The sequence below is a fragment of the Magnolia sinica genome, chromosome 6, assembly GCF_029962835.1.
Source record: "Magnolia sinica isolate HGM2019 chromosome 6, MsV1, whole genome shotgun sequence".
Taxonomy (NCBI): Eukaryota; Viridiplantae; Streptophyta; class Magnoliopsida; order Magnoliales; family Magnoliaceae; genus Magnolia; species Magnolia sinica.
Genome location: NC_080578.1, coordinates 50951947 through 50974331, shown reverse-complemented (window position 1 = coordinate 50974331; position 22385 = coordinate 50951947). Strand labels below are relative to the sequence as shown.

Below are 22385 nucleotides of genomic sequence, written 5' to 3'. Positions count from 1 at the left end.
CCCTAATACCATTCAATCCCTTTCAATCCACCAGGCCAAACGGGCCCTAAAAATGCTTTATGGGCTCCACCATAATATGTGTATGCGGGCCATTCATTTTTTCCAGCTCATTTTAGTGCCAAACCTCAGGTGGACCACACCATAGGAAACTGTGGTGATTGAGCGCCCACCATTAGGGCCTATTTGGCTGGGCAGATTTGATGGAATTAGATGGTATTAGAGTGGATTGCACAGATTTCAAGGTAATGATAGCTGCGTCAGTGGATTGGTGCAAGATCTATGGGATTGTTATATCCCGGGATTGCTATTTTCGGTCTGTTTGGGATGCCCGGCCAATCCCGAGATTAAACCTTCCAATCCCTTTTAATCCCTTGAACCAAACATGTCCCAAGCAATTTTGAAGGGATTAGGGTGGATTGGATGGGATTTAAAGGTAATGATGGTGATGTTAGTGGATTGTCTTAAGATCCATGGGATTGCAACATCCCGGGATCCAGACTCATTTGCAATTGAATTGTTTATTATTGCCCTGAGAATTTGCATGGCTTGTCCCACTATTTTAAGTTGCATGCTAGAATTATTTATGGCAATCTAAAGTGCCCAAAAATTACAGGCTCCATTGTTAGTGTAGCATACCTTGAAATTCACAATTCACATTGATAGGTGATCATGACAATCTGATTTTTCTCACTAAATCAGGACAACTAACCATTTTATTTTTGGAACCACCGAGCAATTGGATGGTTCTGGTGCTTGCCTTATCCACCGTACATGTGGCATCCATGTATTGCAGTCTAGACTACCAAGCTTGTGGGGTTGCATTGTGCAAGGAGCATAGTTCAGAATGCTGTTAACCATCTGATTTTGCTTGTTGAATCTGGACTGCTAGTTAAGGAAGCAGCTTTGGATTATATGATCATGTGATTGGTTGATAAAGTGCCCAGTTAAAGTGTCCTATTGCTTTTGTTTCAGTTGAATCTGTGCTTTTGGGTTTCTTACAAAATTCTCAAATTTGTGGAGATCCCCATCTCAGCAATAATTGCTTTAGCAGTTCCCCTGCTAATACTGAGTGAGATCTTACTGTGAACTAGCGATTAGGAATTCTTGTAAGGTTGTAACTTGTACTTAGCCTTATGCTGTTTTATTTCATGTTTCTTCATGAAAAATGGTGAAATTATGAACCATATTTGATCATGAGTGAGCTAAACTTTATTTCAGCATGTAACTAATTGGATGATGAAGTTCTCATTCAACTAGCTTGTAATTAGCAACATGTCATGTGTGAATGATGTCCAACCTATCCACGCCATCCATTTGTTTTTCCAAGCTCATTCTAGGTCGTCATGGTCCCAAAAAGCAGATCCAAATCTCAAGTGGACCACATAGTAGGGATTGAATCCCAACATTGAAAACTTCTTGGGGTCGTAAAAGTTTTAAATCAAGTTGATATTTGTGTTTTCCTCATCGAGGTCTGTGTGGCCTAATCAGCAGGTTGGATGGCAAATAAATGTTACGGTGGGCCCTAGGAAGTTTTTAATGGTGCGCATTCAATGATCTCTGTTTCCTGTGGTGTGATCCACTAAAGATTTCTACCTACTTCATTTTTGGGATCATGTCCTAAAGTGAGCTGGAAAAACTGATGGATGGAGTGGATATACAATACATACATCGAGGTGGACCCCCACGGTGTAGGAAAAACTTGCTAACATGTTACCCGGATAACACCTAACCAGCTCCCCGGAGAAACAGTTATTGTACTTGTAAACTATGAATTGCAGAAGCCTGAAGCAAACTCCATCACAAACAACCCATTTCTCCTACATATTTTTTCTTAGTTTTTTTTATTACAGAAAGGATGAAAAATGTCCAGTGATATAAGCGAAAAGTGATCTGCATCAAGGGGAATGGAGGCATGAAGTTTCGTACTGGAATCTACTGATTACTTTGCCTACTGGAGCCCAGAGGACATGCATTAAAGCTGCATGTAGAACTGACTTCTTTTTAAGAAAAATTTCCACCCAGCTTATTGTAAACTAAAATTTTGAGTGGGTCTTATTACAATCCCTGGTTTTTGTTGGTTCTTTTATGCTTTGGCTCCACCTGCAATGGTAGCATAAGATTATACCAACATTGATGTTATGAATTTTTCAGGACAGAACTGTGCCGTTTCAGTGGTGCTAAGATATACCCGGGAAAAGGTATCAAATTTGTGCGACCTGATTCCCAGGTAAACATCCTAAATGACTGAATTTGGAACTGAGTTTTTCTTGTTTTAATCCTAAACTCCCTTTATTCTTCTTTCTCACAGGTGTTCTTCTTCTCCAACTCAAAATGCAAGCGCTACTTCCATAACCGATTGAAGCCTTCCAAGCTTACCTAGACGGCTATGTACAGGAAGCAACACAAGAAGGTAATTTTGCTTGGCAGAATTTTAAGTTTAGGATCCTAATGCAAAGTGCATTTACTAATTCTTCCACAGTCTTTAGCCTCAGTGATCACAATAGTAGCCTACCATTCTAATCTCTAACAATTCTATTGGCACCTCAAGTCACCGGCGCCTTCTTCTTTTTTTTTTTTCTCTACCCATGAGTTGACCCACATGGTTGCATGGTTGGATGACCTACATTGAAACTTGATGTTGTAGGACATGCCTCAACAATTAAAAGTGAGGCTTTTAGAAGAGGTGGGAGAGCACGATACGGAACGGATTGTCTGTAAGCACGATATTTTCATGCCTTAGATTGTGTCATGAGTTTCTTGGGTTTGAAACTATTGATATATGGTTTTTTTATTTGATTTCTTTGTTGATATATGTGTGGATGTGATCTTTTATATTTTATTTTTAAGTTTACGACTTCCTGACTATTTATATGATGTTTTTGTTTATATGAATGAATATTTTTTTAACACTGTTTATTGATTTTATCATTTGTGTTAAAAACTAGGGAGTATTCATTGTGGTTATTTCATTTAATTATGCTAACTTAAATTTGATATGAATGCCAATGAGTTAATTTCAGTTCATTAATAAGTGCTCCAAATGTACTCTTAGTGCTCCAAATGTTTTTGTTTTGACTATCGATTTTCCTGAAAGGACTGAAGTTTTGATGTTACAATTGTTTTGCAAGGGGAATACTCGCAACCATATTTGAAACCACCACATTTGGACCACCCTATTTCTACACTTCTTTCAGAATCTACAATGGCTTTCAATCGCATTCTTTCCAGTGATCATGATGGAAATTACAAAGGCCCGCTCATGCTTACTCTGAAGGCAGGGTACGTATACCATCTGTAACGCCCTGAAATTCGGGGGTCGAGCATAACTCAGCTCCCGAGTTCCAAAACATCACTTATGCAACATATTTAATGATGGATGTATGTTGTCTGTATTAGTGCATAAAACATGAATAGATTAAGCCAAATAGCAAATATAATTCAGGGATAAGTGAAGAAAACAGCGGAAGACTTATAGAAATATGTGTACAAGTGTAAATCCCTGAAGTACATATACAAACCAGGTCGTAATGTAAGTGTTACTATCAAAATTACAAGTATCAAAATTACATCATTTAATTCCCAAAAATAATCCAAGAATCCCGCGCATCAGAACAAGCTCGTTAGAACCCGTCTGAAAACTGCATATAAGAGAAAGTAGACTCATCATCATCCATCTCCCGCTCTGTCTCAGAAGTCGCATCCACATCTACAACATCAGCAGCTAAGACAGAGTCTGGTGGGTGTTTAACACCGCCCCAGAACGTGGGAGTGAGTGATCAACTCAGTGGAATAATAAGGCACTGGTTAACATGTTATCAGTTCAATCAAGCAGTAATATAAAGCAGAACAATTAAACAAGTCCTAAGTACTCTTATTAATGCAAGGATGCATGCAGAATGATGCGTGCCCTCACGCGTACACCCTCAGCATCTTCATCTTACGTTACGCATGACACTACCTCAAAGTGCGCCACATTTACAAAGCACATGCAAATGCAGTGCATGAACATGATTACCAAGTTGTTATTAGTCCTTTTCATACAGCAGGATTGGGAAGCTAAGATACCTACCTCATATCACCATCCAAACAGTGATCCATTCTAGGGTTGTCAATCCTAGATATCTCATACGATCATATGTTTGTAGGTCGTTGCAAAGGGCTCGTCACCAATCAATGCACGCCTATCATACCTTCGCTACTACACTAAGGCTCGTCACCTTGATGCGGTATCCAGGCATGCTCGAGGTCACTACAAAGGGCTCGTCACCAATCAATGTAGGCCGACAGCACGAATATAGTGTCCCATACCACCATAATCGGCTCACGAGTTTAGTTGCTCACTGGTCACTACGGGGAGGCTCGTCACCCTAGCGTAGGCCGACAGCTCGACCACGGTGTCCCATACCACCATGTCCGGCTCATGAGTCTTAGCGGATCACGGTACCATGGTTATCAGGATGTCATCGGAAAGTTTGGTACCCTAGATTCAAACAGTAGCGTCCATACATGGTGAACATACATCGGACAATCGGGTTACTTGACGAACTCGACTAGCACGAGCGCACGTTGGGTTGAATGACATAGAGTGCGCAAACACTCCGCGTAGCCAAACCACTGCCAACAACTCTAATACGACTCGGGTTCGTCTAATCCCGTCCTTTGTGGCGAAAGCAATCTCAGCCACAAGCTTAAGGTTGATTACCGATTTCCTGGACTATTCATAGTCCCAAACACACTACCCTACAACAGATATTCGTATTAAATGTAGAACAGTAATGGAACAACAACTTTAATCATGTGGTAACCAAGCATTTGAAGAATATCAACTTAACATAAATGTAAGCATAAGTAAGACTTGAAATTAAATAACAAGGAATGTAACTTACATGAAGGAAATCATACACATCAATAGGAGTGTTGAGAATCACTTCTCAACCCCCGTAAATAGTGTAATAAGTTACACTTTAGATCATTCAGACATTTCTACAAACACTTAGAATACGCAATACAACATATATGACATATGTTGAAAAACACACATTTGGACAATTCCTTTTACCGAGGAGTTGTCGCACATACATCTAGCAAACATACAAGACAAATAATCATAGCAATCACATGTGCATAATTAATACGTATACGGTACTTTATACATACACATAGAATACACAAATCTCAATATAACACATGCATATCAGGAACACAACATAAACACAACATTTGGCATGTGAAATCTCATCCATAACAAGAATAAATCATTAACTGGCATTGAAAGCCTTGAAAACCATAACCTATACACTTAAAGTCCGCACCTTAAGCCAGAAAAGAACACCGAACTGATTTCAGACGAGTTGTCTTTGTCAACGGCGATAGAATACCCTAAAGCAAGAATAGAAATGAGATACAACAACACCAAGACTATTCTAAGTTCTAACACAGATTAGGGTTAGGTTAACTTACCCAAAGATGAACTCAGAATCATCAGAATAACAATTCAAAGTGAAGGTTCAAGGATGAAGAAGAACATGAAAGAATCCAAGATGATTCCCCAACTTCTCTCTCACTATCTCTCTCTTTTCCTCTCTTTCCAAGCTAGGGTTAGAGAAAATTCGTATGGAAAAGAGAGCTAGGGTTTAAGGACTATAAATAGGCCTAATATTGATGGAAATAACCCCAGGGACAAGGTATACTTAGGTTATAACCAAAGCAAGCCTCTCTCGATCCAACGAAGCACTTCTGGTGGGCCAAATACCACGAAAGGTCGGACTTAAGCTCACTGACTATGGATCTAAGTCAAGCTGAGTTTTCGTACCGACTGGCTTTTCAGATCAGCCATGGCGGACCACACTCAATTCAACGGTCACTGAATCTCGATCAGGTCCACAAGCACAAGGACATGCCTGGGCCACCTTCCCTGATCAGAGGGTGAAATTGGGTCAGAATCCAACAGTCAGATTGCTTAAAATCATCGCGCAAGCGACACGACTCAGATTTCATAAATGCTTAATAAATTTCCAACCGTTCTCACACTCTTCACTCCGAACTCAATCAAATCGACCCAGAACATCATCTGGAGTTGATTTTTGAGGTGATGGTCAAGCCCAATATGGTGACCACAACAGCCTAAGATCATCGCTATCGGACTTTCGATGCGCGGTCTAGGTCCGATCCAAAACTTTCAAAAATTCTCCAGAACAACTGGATTTAGCGATGGATCCCATATTTCAGAGTAATATAGCGCTAACTAATCTACAGATTTAGACTCATGCAGATCGAATTTAAAGTGATTGATGCGAATTTCACAAGCAATCGAGTATAGCGTTAAGTACCCCAAAAACAACTACTAGGGAAAGATTAGCACAAAAATTCCGGGGTCATTACAATCTACCCCCCTTAAAGAAAATTTCGTCCTCGAAATTCATACCTTCTCATATGCCTCAAGGATCTGAGGGTAGCTTTTTCTGACCTCAGCTTCAGATTCCCAAGTAACCTCCTCTACACCATGATGCGTCTATAACACCTTCACAAGAGGGATAACCTTGCTACGCAATACCCGCTCCTTCCTGTCGAGAATACGCGTCGGTCACAATACATAAGTGGCATCCTCACTCAACTGCACTTGCTCCCAACTGATAATATGCGAAGGATCAGGAACGTAGTTCTTCAGCATAGAAACATGAAATACGTTATGCACGCCCGCAAGAGGTGTAGGCAAAGCAAGGCGGTATGCTACCGCTCCCACTCGATCCAGACCTTAAAATGGACCAATAAATCTCGGCGTCAGCTTCCCCTTCTTACCGAACTACAGAACTCCCTTCATAGGAGAGACCTTCAGAACTACATGGTCTCCAACCTCAAACTCAAGCGGTCGACGCCTCGTATCAGCATAACTCTTCTGCCTACTCTGCGCCGTCAGAAGTCGACGCCGAATGATGTCAACTTTCTCTGAAGTCACCTGCACCAACTCTGGGCCAAGCAAACTACGCTCACCAACTTCTGCCCAGCAATGTGGTACTCTGCACGGGCGACCATACAGCGCCTCATAGGGAGCCATGCTGATACTCGCCTAGAAACTATTATTATACGCGAACTCTGTATACTGAAGACAATCATCCCAACTGTCCTTGAAATCCAGAACACAAGCTCGCAACATATCTTCTAGGACTTGATTCACGCGCTCCGTCTGCCCATCTGTTTGCAGATGAAACGCGGTGCTGAACTTCAGTTTCACACCCATCGCTTCCTGAATACGAGTCCAGAAGATAGATGTGAAACGCGTGTCTCTATCAGACACAATCTCCATGGGAACTCCATGCAGACGTACTATCTCCTTGATATACAACCTAGCCAACTCGTCTGCAGAGTTAGTGACTCTGATCGGTAAGAAATGTGCCGACTTCGTCAGTCGGTCGACGATCACCCAAATAGAGTCATATCCCTTCCTCGTTCTCGGCAACCCAGAAATAAAATTCATAGAGATGAAGTCCCACTTCCATTCAGTTATGGGCATGGGCTGCAACAACCTAGGAGGTCGATGATGCTCTGCCTTAATCTGCTAGCACGTGAGACAACGAGAAACAAACTCAGCAATCTGGACCTTCATATTGTCCCACCAATAAGATCTCCTCATATCCTGATACATCTTCGTGCTACCTGGATGCATTACAAGCTTAGAACTATGGGCTAACTCGAGAACCTCCCGTCTCAAGTCAGGGATGTCAGGAACACATAACCGGCCACGAAAATGTAAGCCCCCATTAGAACTAATACTCCAGTCGGAGTTCTCATCTGTACCAACCCGCTTCCTCATCTTCACCAAAAGCTCATCATCTACCTGAGCTGCAACGATCCTCTCATCGATAAGGGGCTGTACATGAATGTGTGCGATAACCTCATACGGCTCAACCACCATAAGCTTCTGCTCAAAATTGCGCACGAACTCCAACATATCCCACTCTGCTATCATCAGCGGAGCCACAAACTCAATAGCCTTCTTGCGACTCAATGCATCTGCCACAAGGTTTGCCTTGCCCGGATGGTAAGAAACAACGAACTTGAAGTCCTTCAATATTTCCATCCATCGGCGCTGCCTCATATTCAAGTCACGCTGCATGAAAATATACTTAAGGCTCTTGTGGTCGCAAAAGAGCTCGAACTCCTCACCATAGAGGTAATGTCTCCAAAACTTTAATGCGAAAATGACAGCTGCTAACTCCAGGTCGTGCGTAGGGTAATTCTCTTCGTGTTTCCTCAACTGACGCAAAGCATAAGCAATCACCCTGTCCTTCTGCATAAGGACACAACCCAAGCCAACACAAGAGGCGTCAGTATAAATAATATACTTAACCCCTTGCTCTGACAATACTAGCATAGGGGCGGACGTCAACTTGTCCTTCAGCTCCTGAAAAGCTAACTCCGCCTGCTCACTCCAAGCAAACTTCAAATCCTTCTGTGTCAACTGTGACAACAGTCTGGCAATCTTCGAGAAGTCTTGAATGAAGCGTCGACAATAGCCTGTAAGACCCAGAAAACTCCTTACCTCAATAACTGAACCAAGCTGCTTCCAGTCCTGCACTGCAGCTACCTTGGTAAGATCGACAGCTATCCCTTCCGTGGACACCACATGTCCTAGGAACTTGACTTCCTCTTTCCAGAAATCACACTTCTTGAACTGCGTAAAAAGCTGATTCTTCCTAAGAGTATCCAAAACCACTCTTAAGTGCTCCTCGTGTTCTTCCCGGCTCGCCGAATAAATCAAGATGTCATCGATAAAGACAATGACGAATCGGAACAAGAATGGCTGAAACACTCTATTCATCAGATCCATGAACACGGCCGGTGCGTTCATAAGACCGAACGACATCATAAGGAACTCATAATGACCGAATCTAGTCCTGAAAGCGGTCTTCTGCACGTCCCCATCCTTGACGCGCAACTGATGATACCCTAACTGTAGATCAACCTTCGAAAAGTACCGTGCCCCCTTCAATTGATCAAACAGATCATCAATCCTAGGCAAAGGGTACTTATTCTTCACAGTTACCAGATTCAGCCTGCGATAATCGATACATAACCGCAAAGAACCAGCCTTTTTCTTCACAAATAAAACAAATGCTCCCCAAGGAGACACACTAGGCCGAATAAAACCCAAATCCAGCAAACCATCTATCTGCTTCCTCAACTCCTCCATTTCACTCGGAGGCATACGATAGGTGGGTAAAGAAATGAGGGCCGCACCAGGCATGAGGTCGATAGCAAAATCAATCTCACGCTGAGGAGGTAATCTAGGAATTGACTCAAACACATCTTCAAACTCCCGAACTACTGGCATCCTAACTAACGCCGATTCAGCCATACTCTCCAACAGAGAAGAATAATAATCAATACGAAGAGGGTAACTGACCTGAACTGGGAAAGTAACAGTCTCGTCCTCAGGTCCATGGATCGTCACTGATCTAACTTCACAATCAATCTCAGCTCGCATCCTCGTGAGCCAATCCATACCCATAATAACATCGTAATGATAAAGCGGTGCGACTAAGAAATCAACACGGATCGATCCACTTCCAAGATCGACCAAACAATCTATACAACGCTTGCCCAAAGCAGAGGAAATCCCCGTAGCGGTAGTAAGCGTCACTCCTTGCATAGGAACAGACCTTAAACCCAAACGCCTAACTGCCGCATAAGATATAAGAGAAGTAGTGGACCCTGTATCCACTAACATAGAAACGGGAATACCTTCAATGTGCGCTGTCACCTTGAAGGACCTCGGCACCAAGTCAGACATAGGGCTTCAGCTAAAAGCGCATGAACACGAGCCTACTGCTGACGATTCGGTGGAAGAACCATGGGCCGCTGAGGTGGCTTGAAGCTAGGAACTGCAGGTCTGAAGGATGGATGAGCTAGCGCTGAACGAAGAGGTGGAGGAGAGATAACCTGAGGCATCGGACGGCTAATCCTCTGCGGTGGAGTAAAACTACTGGCCCGCATACGTGAAAAGCAAAAATGGTCCAAATGCCCCGTCTTCCCATAATAAGAACAGCGAACATCAGCTCTCATCTACTGAGCGAGCGGCGCTGAACGCCTAGGAGGAGAATCTGCTCGCGGCCTCTTGCCAAGAAAAGGTGCACCCTGAAAGTCCGGTCGTGGCCTAGGAACCATCGATGCTCGCATGTGGGATGACCTATCCCCGTCCTGCTTTGCTCGCAAGGACATGCTTACCAGCTCCGCATAAGAAGAAATGCTAGCACAACAAATTTTCGATCGGATCTCAGGTCTCAATCCCTCAGAAAAATGCCGCATCCTCATCGGCTGATCGCCCAGGATCAAAGGAACATACCACCCTAGCTTAGTGAACCGGTTCTCATACTCCGTCACCGACAACCCTCCCTGGAGGAGGCGAAGGAACTCACTTTCCTTCTCATGTCGGTACGTAACTGGAAAATACTTCTTGTGGAAACGTACCTCAAATGCTTGCCATGACCACACAAAACCTTCCTCGACAGTGCGAAGAACACTGTCCCACCACAGACTGGCCTCCTTCTCAAACATGAAGGAGGCAAGCTCAACCTGCTCAACCTCATAACAATGCAGCGGTCTCAGCATCTTAGAGATGCGGTCGATCCAATACTCGGCTTCCTCGGGTCTATGAGAACCCACAAACGTAGGAGGTCGTAAGCGCTGGAATCGCTCGAAAGTGCCGCTGGCACTTGCGCTCCCAGATGGAGGCATAGGTGAAGCAGGTGGAGTCGCCCCCACTGACTGAGCAAAGATGCCAGCCATGGAAGAGAGGAACTCCTGCTGCTACTGGTGTTGGTGCTTCTGGTGCTGAATCTGCTGCTGCTGCATCAACAACATCATCTGCTCAAACCTATCAGACGGTGAAGCAGACGAAGGTGCACGACTCGGCTCAGGAACTGAAGGCGTGACTGGAGGAGCCATAGGTGTCGGCCCAACACCGGCATGAGACGGACCTGCCTGAGGATCTGACTGGCTATCGCTTAAGGGAGGAACCCCAGCAAGCGACTCAATCAAGGAGAGACAGACCGAAGACTTCGAACCCTTAGGAGGCATCCCTACATTCAATAGAGGATGCAACCTGTCAGATTCTACGTCACATAATCCATCAACATAGCATTCATAGCACAACTCCAAAGATAAACAACATGCATTCCATTAAACAAAATCGTCGCAATACAAGTAGTGCAGCATTACATGAATTACGACTAGGAAAGCATGTGAACAATAACATCTAACACTTCAAGCAACAACAAACAACTCCAACTACCAAGCCAACAACGGCTACACGCAGAAAGAAACAACAAGCAAAGCAAAGGACGACTACACCGACAACTACTCGTCGGAATCAGGAGATGGAGGCGGGGCACCCTTATCCTGCAAACAATACAGGATGGACTTCAGAGTTCGAGTCACTTTCTTAAACTTATGCTTAACAAGGGCTCGAAGATCAACAATATCCTGGCGCAAAACAGCCTGCCCTTCTTCAAGCCGTGCGAGACGGGCATCACTGGCAGTCTGCTCTGCGCTCTACTCAGGCGCCATAGGAGGAGAGCTATCACTCATATCCTATGCCTCATCCTCTTCCTCGTCCTGCTCTGTTTCTTCCTCAATCTCAGCACCACCTTCAGCATAACTCTTTTCACCACCGCTCTCTGACTCATCCTCACTCTTTGAGGCATGACGACCAGAACCGATCTCCATCTGCTTAAGAGTCCTCAGATTAATATGACGAACAGGAACCGACTTCTCTGCTCCAAGCCTATAGCTAAACTCATGTGCAAGCTTGCAAATGAGGTGGCCAAATGGAAGCGACTCGGTCCTCCTAGTTGAACGAGCGATGAGAATAATCTGGCGCAGGATGTACGTCGGCATACACAACTTCTCTTCTTGCCCCACCTGATACAGGAAATCTACCATCAGGTGCATACACTCGTTGTGGTTTGCTCCACCTTGGGTATACATTGAACGTACACATGTGATGAAGCAAATGGAAGTCGTCTGTCTTGTAGGTAGCCAGAAGACTCCTATTCGGCTGTCATTCGACCAAACGACCACACAAGGATCGGGTGTGACGATCCCTCTCGCGCATACTGTTCACATTCTTCTCGCTGGCATGCACTTCACCAAGTGGCACATTCAGGAGTCGGGATATTAAAGTAACATTAACAATACTCACTCGACCGCTACCACAAGGAATCTTGAACTGTAGAGGCTCCAGTGAAGGATCACGAATATTGGCATAAAAGGCTCGAACAGTACTTGCATTCGCGCGATACTCGCCTTTAAATAAGGGACACCAACCAGCCCCTTCCAGGCACTCCAACAACATAAACTCACCATACAGCCGCGGATCAACATGAGCCTCAAAAAGGACTTCATGGCCTTCATAGACTCCATGCGACAACTCCACCAATAAGGTCCTACCAATGGGAGCTCGAGGATCGAGGTCCCTCTTGGTCTGAAATTCACGAGTGGCGGACGTGCTAGCGGCGGCACCTCTCGACCTCCGTGCACGGGTTGGACGGCTAGGCTCGGCTTCATCCATAGGCGCTCTCTTCTTCCCCATCAAAGAAAGAAGAGTAGAAACGGAAAAGATGACCGTGATAAACTCAAAGAGGGCCATGAGAAATGAGAGAAAGAGAGAAATAGGAAGATGGTGAAGCTTCCACACACTTGTGAGCTCAAAAAGGAATGTGAGAGCTTAAATGAGAAGGAAAGAAAGGGTAAACAACAATAAGGTAAGGGTTTTGAGATGGGGTGATGGGGTTTGCACGAAAATGAAGAAAGAAGAAGATTTGGAAGAGTTTAGAGAGGGTTTTCAAGAAAGGGAGAGCTTGGGAAGGAAGATTGTGAAGGAAGTAGGGTAAAGGAAAGGTTTTAAACAGAAAATCGTGGAGGGGTGGGCCACCTTAGGCCAAAAACTCATCGACCCGCGCCGGCCCGGCCCGCCTGGCCCGCTGATCGGCGAGCCCTCGCTAAACCGGCGATGACATCACCGGTCTCTAGACTGTCCGGTGATGCCTCGCCGTTTGGGCGAGGTCCTCCTGGTCCCCCATGGTCAAAATGATGTGGGTCCCCCCTGGGCCCCACAGGAAATGCCCCGATTGACCCCTTGCATGATTTGATGCCTATCGGGCCATTCTGGCAGAAATCTGATTCAAATAAAGATTTCTTAAAAATTTAAGGGTTAAAAAAGGGAAGATAGACCATATAGACTCATTAATAGATAGTCTAGGAAAGGTTTCGGGTCGCTGTGTGTGATCAGGAGAGAGCACGGACTCGATCTCGGTGAACGTTTTCAAGAAACTTTCGCCGATAGAAGCTACGGAGCATAAACCCAAAATCTACGATAGACCCGCACCCAAATACACTAAAGTGGCGATAGCATGCGGTGTGTGACCATAACCCAGGTCCGATTTGATCCAAATCATGCTCTGATACCAACTAGTAACGCCCTGAAATTCGGGGGTCGAGCATAACTCAGCTCCCGAGTTCCAATACATCACTTATGCAACATATTTAATGATGGATGTATGTTGTCTGTATTAGTGCATAAAACATGGAATAGATTAAGCCAAATAGTAAATATAATTCAGGGATAAGTGAAGAAAACAGCGGAAGACTTATAGAAATATATGTGTATAAGTATAAATTCCTAAAGTACATATACAAACTAGGTCGTAATGTAAGTGTTACTATCAAAATTACAAGTATCAAAATTGCATCATTTAATTCCCAAAAATAATCCTAGAATCCCACGCATCAGAACAAGCTCACTAGAACCCATCTGAAAACTGCATATAAGAGAAAGCAGCCTCATCATCATCTATCTCCCGCTCTGCCTCAGAAGTCGCATCCACATCTGCAACATCAGCAGCTAAGATAGAGTCTGGTGGGTGTTTAACACCGCCCCAGACCGTGGGAGTGAGTGATCAACTCAGTGGAACAATAAGGCACTAGTTAACATGTTATCAGTTCAATCAAGCAGTAATGATAAAGCAGAACAATTAAACAAGTCCTAAGTACTCTTGTTAATGTAAGGATGCATGCAGAATGATGCGTGCCCTCACGCATACACCCTCAGTGTCTTCATCTTATGTTACGCATGACACCACCTCAAAGTGCGCCACATCTACAAAGCACATGCAAATGTGGTGCATGAACATGATTACCAAGTTGTTATTAGTCCTTTTCATACAGCAGGATTGGGAAGCTAAGATACCTTCCTCATATCACCATCCAAACAGTGATCCATTCTAGGGTTGTCAATCCTAGATATCTCATACGATCATATGTTTGTAGGTCGTTGCAAAGGGCTCGTCACCAATCAATGCATGCCTATCATACCTTCGCTATTACACTAAGGCTCGTCACCTCGATGCGGTATCCAGGCATGCTCGAGGTCACTACAAAGGGCTAGTCACCAATCAATGTAAGCCGACAGCACGAATATAGTGTCCCATACCACTATAATCGGCTCACGAGTTTAGTTGCTCACTGGTCACAACGGGGAGGCTCGTCACCCCAGCATAGGCCGACAGCTCGACCACGGTGTCCCATACCACCATGTCCGGCTCATGAGTCTTAGCGGATCAAGGTACCATGGTTATCAGGATGTCATCGGTAAGTTTGGTACCTTAGATTCAAGCAGTAGCGTCCATACATGGTGAACATACATCGGACAATCGGGTTACTTGACGAACTCGACTAGCACGAGCGCACGTTGGGTTGAATGACATAGAGTGCGCAAACACTCCGCGTGGCCAAACCACTGCCGACAACTCTAATACGACTCGGGTTCGTCTAATCCCGTCCTTTGTGGCGAAAGCAATCTCAGCCATAAGCTTAAGGTAGATTACCAATTTCTTGAACTATTAATAGTCCCAAACACATTACCCTACAACAGATATTCGTATTAAATGTAGAACAGTAATGGAACAACAACTTCAATCATGTGGTAACCAAGCATTTGAAGAATATCAACTTAACATAAATGTAAGCATAAGTAAGACTTGAAATGAAATAACAAGGAATGTAACTTACATGAAGGAAATCATATACATCAATAGGAGTGTTGAGAATCACTTCTCAACGCCCGCAAATAGTGTAATAAGTTACACTTTAGATCATTCAGACATTTCTACAAACACTTAGAATACGCAATACAACATATATGACATATGTTGAAAAACACACATTTGGACAATTCCTTTTACCAAGGAGTTGTCGCACATACATCTAGCATACATACACAATAAATAATCATGGCAATCACATGTGCATAATTAATACGTATACGGTACTTTATACATACACATAGAATACACAAATCTCAATATAACACATGCATATCAGGAACACAACATAAACACAACATTTGGCATGTGAAATCTCATCCATAACAAGAATAAATCATTAACTGGCATTGAAAGCCTTGAAAACCATAACCTATACACTTAAAGTCCGCACCTTAAGCCAGAAAAGAACACCGAACTGATTTCAGACGAGTTGTCTTCGTCAACGGCGATAAAATACCCTAAAGCAAGAATAGAAATGAGATACAACAACACCAAGACTATTCTAAGTTCTAACACAGATTAGGGTTAGGTTAACTTACCCAAAGATGAACTCAGAATCGTCAGAATAACGATTCAAAGTGAAGGTTCAAGGATGAAGAAGAACAGGAAAGAATCCAAGATGATTCACCAACTTCTCTCTCACTATCTCTCTCTTTTCCTCTCTCTTTCCAAGCTAGGGTTAGAGAAAATTCGTATGGAAAAGAGAGCTAGGGTTTAAGGACTATACATAGGCCTAATATTGATGGAAATAACCCCAGGGACAAGGTATACTTAGGTTATAACTAAAGCAAGCCTCTCTCGATCCAACGAAGCACTTCTGGTGGGCCAAATACCACGAAAGGTCAGACTTAAGCTTATTGACTATGGATCTAAGTCAAGCTGAGTTTTCATACCGACTGGCTCTTCAGATCAGCCGTGGCAGACCACACTCAATTCAACGGTCACTGAATCTCGATCAGGTCCACAAGCACAAGGATATGCCTGGGCCACCTTCCCTGATCAGAGGGTGAAATTGGGTCAGAATCCAACGGTCAGATTGCTTAAAATCTTCGCGCAAGCGACACGACTCAGATTTCATAAAAGCTTAATAAATTCCCAACCGTTCTCACACCCTTCACTCTGAACTCAATCAAATCGACCCAGAACATCATCTGGACTTGATTTTTGAGGTGATGGTCAAGCCCAACATGGTGACCGCAACAGCCTAAGATCATCGCTATCGGACTTTCGACGCGCGATCCAGGTTTGATCCAAAACTTTTAAAAATTTCCCAGAACAACTGGATTTAGCGATGGATCCCAGATTTTAGAGTAACATAGCGCTAACTAATCTACAAGTTTAGAGTCATGCAGATCGAATTTAAAATGATTGATGCGAATTTCACAAGCAATCGAGTATAGCGCTAAGTACCCCAAAAACAACTACTAGGGAAAGATTAGCACAAAAATTCCCGGGTCATTACACCATCGAAGCCTTTTATCATATCACTTTCCTTTTGCCCTCCTTTGTTGTTTGAAATTTGTGAAGGTTATACTTGGTAGACTATTGCAAAAGCACGTCATAGAGGAAAGTTTAGACCAAATATATTGAGTTTAAGAGAACCATTGAGAAAATTAACATCTTCCCTTGATGCTAGTGGATATTAACAACAGTAAAATGCCAATTTCAACTACCCATGTGACATTACTGTTCAAATTCGACCTCCTTTACATTTAAAAAGGAAGTAAGATTAGACATACCCATCTTCTAAACTAGAAAATTTTCCTCAGTTCCTGAGATTTAAGGCTCTCTTGAATATAATTTTTTGTTGATGGGTTCTTTCTTGCTATCAGTTTTGTTGGTCTTTAAGAAAAATCTTGGAAGCATACAATGGAAGGTAAGGAAAACCCTCGAGTTCCCTTCTTTGAATCATGAAAAGGTATTTGTGCTCTTTTCATTGAGTGGGTAGTTGATTACTCAAGCATGACGGTTATGCGCATTCTTTCAGGTGGATGTTGCATGTGGGAGGATTGGAGCTGCATATTTCAGATTCAAGCATCTGGTATGTCTCTTGTCAAGAATGCACATGATTGGACTGGCCCGGCCATTTGGACATGCCGTATTTATGTATTTGCTCGAAATTGATGGAGCATACCCAGATGTGCGTTGGAGCTATCCAAATGAGCGGGTGTCCCTAGAAGGTGGGAACCACTGTTATGACCATGATGAAGCTATCCATTTCCTATGGACGGCATTGGAGGGGCCTGACCATTTGGACAGGCCGTGTTTATGTATTTGCTCAAAATTAATAGAGCAGACCTGGATGTGCGTCAGAGCTATCCGAATGAGCGGGGGTCCCTGAAAGGTGGGAACCGTTATTATGACCATGATGAAGCTGTCCATTTCCTATGGACGGCATTGGAGGGGCCTGACCATTTGGACAGGCCATGTTTATGTATTTGCTCAAAATTAATGGAGCAGACCCAGATGTGCGTTGGAGCTATCCGGATGAGCGGGGGTCCTTGGAAGGTGGGAACCGCTGTTATGACCATGATGAAGCTGTCCATTTCCTATGGACGACATTGGAGGGGCTTGACCATTTGGACATGCCATGTTTATGTATTTGCTCAAAATTAATGGAGCAGACCAGGATGTGCGTCGGAGCTATCTGGATGAGCGGGAGTCCCTGGAAGGTGGGAACCACTGTTATGACCATGATGAAGCTGTTCATTTCTTATGGACAGCATTGGAGGGGCCTAGCCATTTGGATAGGCCATGTTTATATCTGTATTTGTAGGGACCACACCCTTAACCTAAACCCGAACCTATTCTCAAATCCCAAAACCTATAACCTAAAACCTAAACCTATAACCTAAACCTAAACCAAAACCTATAACCTAAACCAAAACCAAAACCTATAACCTAAACCCGAACCCATTCTCAAATCCCAAAACCTATAACCTAAACCTAAACCTTAACCTAAACCAAAACCTATAACCTAAACCCGAACCCATTCTCAAATCCCAAAACCTATAACCTAAATCTAAACCTTAACCGAAACCTATAACCTATAACCTAAACCAAAACCTATAACCTAAACCAAAACCAAAACCTATAACCTAAACTCGAACCCATTCTTAAATCCCAAAACCTAATACCTAAATCTAAACCTTAACATAAACCTATAACCTATAACATAAACCAAAACCTATAACGTAAACCCGAACCCATTCTCAAATCCCAAAACCTATAACCTAAATCTAAACGTTAACCTAAACATATAACCTATAACCTAAACCAAAACCTATAACCTAAACCAAAACTAAAACCTATAACCTAAACCCAAACCCACTCTCAAATCCTAAAATCTATAACCTAAATCTAAACCCTAACCTAAACCTATAACCTATAACCTAAACCAAAACCTATAACCTAAACCAAAACTAAAACTTATAACCTAAACCCGAACCCATTCTCAAATCCCAAAACCTATAGCCTAAACCTAAACCTAAACCTTAACCTAAACCTATAACCTATAACCTAAACCAAAACCTATAGACTAAACCAAAACCAAAACCTATAACCTAAACCCGAACCCATTCTCAAATCCCAAAACCTATAACCTATAACCAAAACCTATAACCTAAACCAAAACCAAAACCTATAAACTAAACCTGAACCCATTCTCAAATCCCAAAACCTATAACCTAAACCTAAACCTATAACCTAAACCAAAACCTATAACCTAAACCAAAACCAAAACCTATAACCTAAACCCGAACCCATTCTCAAATCCCAAAACCTATAACCTAAATCTAAACCTTAACCTAAACTTATAACCTATAACCTAAAACCTAAACCAAAACATATAACCTAAATCAAAACCAAATCCTATAACCTAAACCCGAATCCATTCTCAAATCCCAAAACCTATAGCCTAAACCTAAACCTTGACCTAAACCAAAACCTATAACCTATGACCTAAACTAAAACCAAAACCTATAACCTAAACCCGAACCCATTCTCAAATCCCAAAACTTATAACCTAAATCTAAACCTTAACCTAAACCTATAACCTATAACCTAAACCAAAACCAAAACCAAAACCTATAACCTAAACCCGAACCCATTCTCAAATCCCAAAACCTATAACTTAAACCTAAACCTAAACCTAAACCTAAACCTTAACCTAAACCTATAACCTATAACCTAAACCAAAACCTATAACCTAAACCAAAACCAAAACCTATAACCTAAATCCGAACTCATTCTCAAATCCCAAAATCCATAACCTAAACCTAAACCTTAACATAAACCTATAACCTATAACCTAAATCAAAACCTATAACCTAAACCAAAAGCAAAACCTATAACCTAAACCCGAACCCATTCTCAAATCCAAAAACCTATAACCTAAACCTATAACTTATAACCTAAACCAAAACCTATAACCTAGACCAAAACCAAAACCTATAACCTAAACCCAAACCCATTCTCAAATCCCAAAACCTATAACCTAAATCTAAACCTTAACCTAAACTTATAACCTATAACCTAAAACCTAAACCAAAACATATAACCTAAACCAAAACCAAATCCTATAACCTAAACCCGAATCCATTCTCAAATCCCAAAACCTATAGCCTAAACCTAAACCTTGACCTAAACCAAAACCTATAACCTAAACCTATAACCTATGACCTAAACTAAAACCAAAACCTATAACCTAAACCCGAACCCATTCTCAAATCCCAAAACTTATAACCTAAATCTAAACCTTAACCTAAACCTATAACCTATAACCTAAACCAAAACCAAAACCAAAACCTATAACCTAAACCCGAACCCATTCTCAAATCCCAAAACCTATAACTTAAACCTAAACCTAAACCTAAACCTTAACCTAAACCTATAACCTATAACCTAAACCAAAACCTATAACCTAAACCAAAACCAAAACCTATTACCTAAACCAAAACCAAAACCTATAACCTAAATCCGAACTCATTCTCAAATCCCAAAATCCATAACCTAAACCTAAACCTTAACATAAACCTATAACCTATAACCTAAATCAAAACCTATAACCTAAACCAAAAGCAAAACCTATAACCTAAACCCGAACCCATTCTCAAATCCAAAAACCTATAACCTAAACCTATAACTTATAACCTAAACCAAAACCTATAACCTAGACCAAAACCAAAACCTATAACCTAAACCCGAACCCATTCTCAAATCCCAAAACCTATAACCTAAACCTAAACCTTAACCTAATCCTATAACCTAAACTCAAATCCCTAAACCTTAACATATAACCTAACCTAAACCTATACTTATAACCTAAAACTATTCCTAAATCCCAAAACCTATAACCTAAACCTAACCTTTCCCTAAACCTATAACCTAAACTCAATTCCCTAAAGCTAAACCTATACCTAATCCTAATCTTAACTCCCTAACCTAAACCTAAACCTAAACTTGAAAACCCAAACTTAAACCCAATCCTGAACCTGAACCCGATTTCCTAAACCTAAACCATAACCCATTCTCAATTCCTTAAAGCTATAAGCTATAACCTATAACCTAAACCTAAACCTAACCTAAACCTATAACCTTTCACTAAACCTTTAACCTAAACGTAAACTTAAAACCTAAATGTATTCTCAAATCCTTAAACCCAAACCTACACCTAATCCTAATCTCAACTCCTTAACCTAAACCTAAACTTGAAAACCCAAACCTAAACCCGATCTCAAACCCGATCCCGATTTCCTAAACCTAAACCTTAACCTATAATCAAGTTCCCAGAAGATATAACCTATAACCTAAACCTAAACCTAAACCTATAACCTAAACCTAAACCTTAACCTAAACCTAAACCTATAACCTTAACCTAAACCAAAACCTATAACCTAAACCTTAACCTATAACCTATAACCTAAACTTATAACCTATAGCCTAACCTTAAGTTAAACCTAAACCAAAACCTATAATCATATGGTGAGACCATTTCTTTTGTGTCAATTTCATTCCTCTTTGAGTTTTTTTTTAATTCATTAAGAAAAAAAGTGGTTATACATGATGCACTTTTTTCACTTTATCTTTCTTTTCCCCAATGGGCATTCTAATTTATGAATGACATGACTGTTTGTAAGATGATGGAATATACGAAGCTATTAAAATTTCAAGATGAAGTCGAGCACATTTCTCTAATGAAGCCAAAGATTTGTATTTTCAGCATTATTGTAATTATAATTGATTGAATGAATTGGATTGTAATTGATTGTAATTGTAATTGATTGAATAAAGGATTGCAATTGTAATTGATTAAATAAAGGATTGTAATTGATTGTAATTGAATGAATGAATGATTGTATAGGTGAGAATTGAATGAACAAATGATTATATATAATTTCTTAATGTACAAAATAACTACGGATATTGACCGTAGCCACTAATTTGACAGGTGTAGCCTTTTTAATTTTTGCATATTACTACGGACTTTTAGCTACAAATAATATCCGTAGCTGTTTGAAGTTTTCACTACAGATATAATTGCTACGGATTATATCTATAGCTATTATACCCTATATCTATGGATTAAATCCGTAGCTATAAGTTCAAGACCTATTGTTACGGCACCTACGGCCATGGTCAAGCAACGGACCAAAACCGTAGCCATAGGTATATGGCTATGGTTTTTATCCATAGCCTTAGCCCTATTTTTTGGTAGTGATCCTATATAGACTAATTGCTTCATTAGCATATCATTTATAGTTTATGTAATTGGACTCACTAATGGCTTGGAAGCCTTAGTGTTAAATTACTTTACTTAACTTGAATGACATATGTAAGTGCTTATACTTAAAGCACAATTAGGATTGTCAAATTTCGTAGTCTCGAATGGATCACAAACACTTATTATGGGAAAAAACGGACCGACTTGTAGAGGAAGGTTGGGTCGAGACCTGACACACCCCAATGCGCAATAAAGGATGAGAAACCTAACTCCTGGATTAAGGAGGAAGGTCGGTACGACCAAGGTAGACCTAAAGATCGGCATGACCAAGGTTGGCATGACCCAGGTCTGCCTGAAGGTCGGCATGACCCAAAATGGACTCTCCGAGGGACAACTTGAAGAGGCTATTAGGACTCATGAAGAAGTTAAAGGATATAAAAATTAGACATCACAAAGATGTTCTTCCTAATTGAAAGGAAAGGTCGGTAGGCGGGGACGAGCTTATCCGACCTTATGCATTGTTAACTCTATCGTCTGACCTTATCCGAAGGCCGGACAAATCC

General features: G+C 41.8%; 1 long non-coding RNA gene across 1 annotated transcript; it reads left to right on the top strand.

The window, feature by feature from the left end:
* Positions 1 to 3083: 3083 nt before the first annotated feature.
* LOC131250036 (uncharacterized) lies at positions 3084 to 21618 on the top strand. The gene is made up of 3 exons (XR_009172995.1): positions 3084 to 3279; positions 17089 to 17142; positions 21239 to 21618. It is a non-coding gene; the product is annotated as an uncharacterized LOC131250036 (long non-coding RNA).
* The last annotated feature ends 767 nt before the right edge of the window (positions 21619 to 22385 follow it).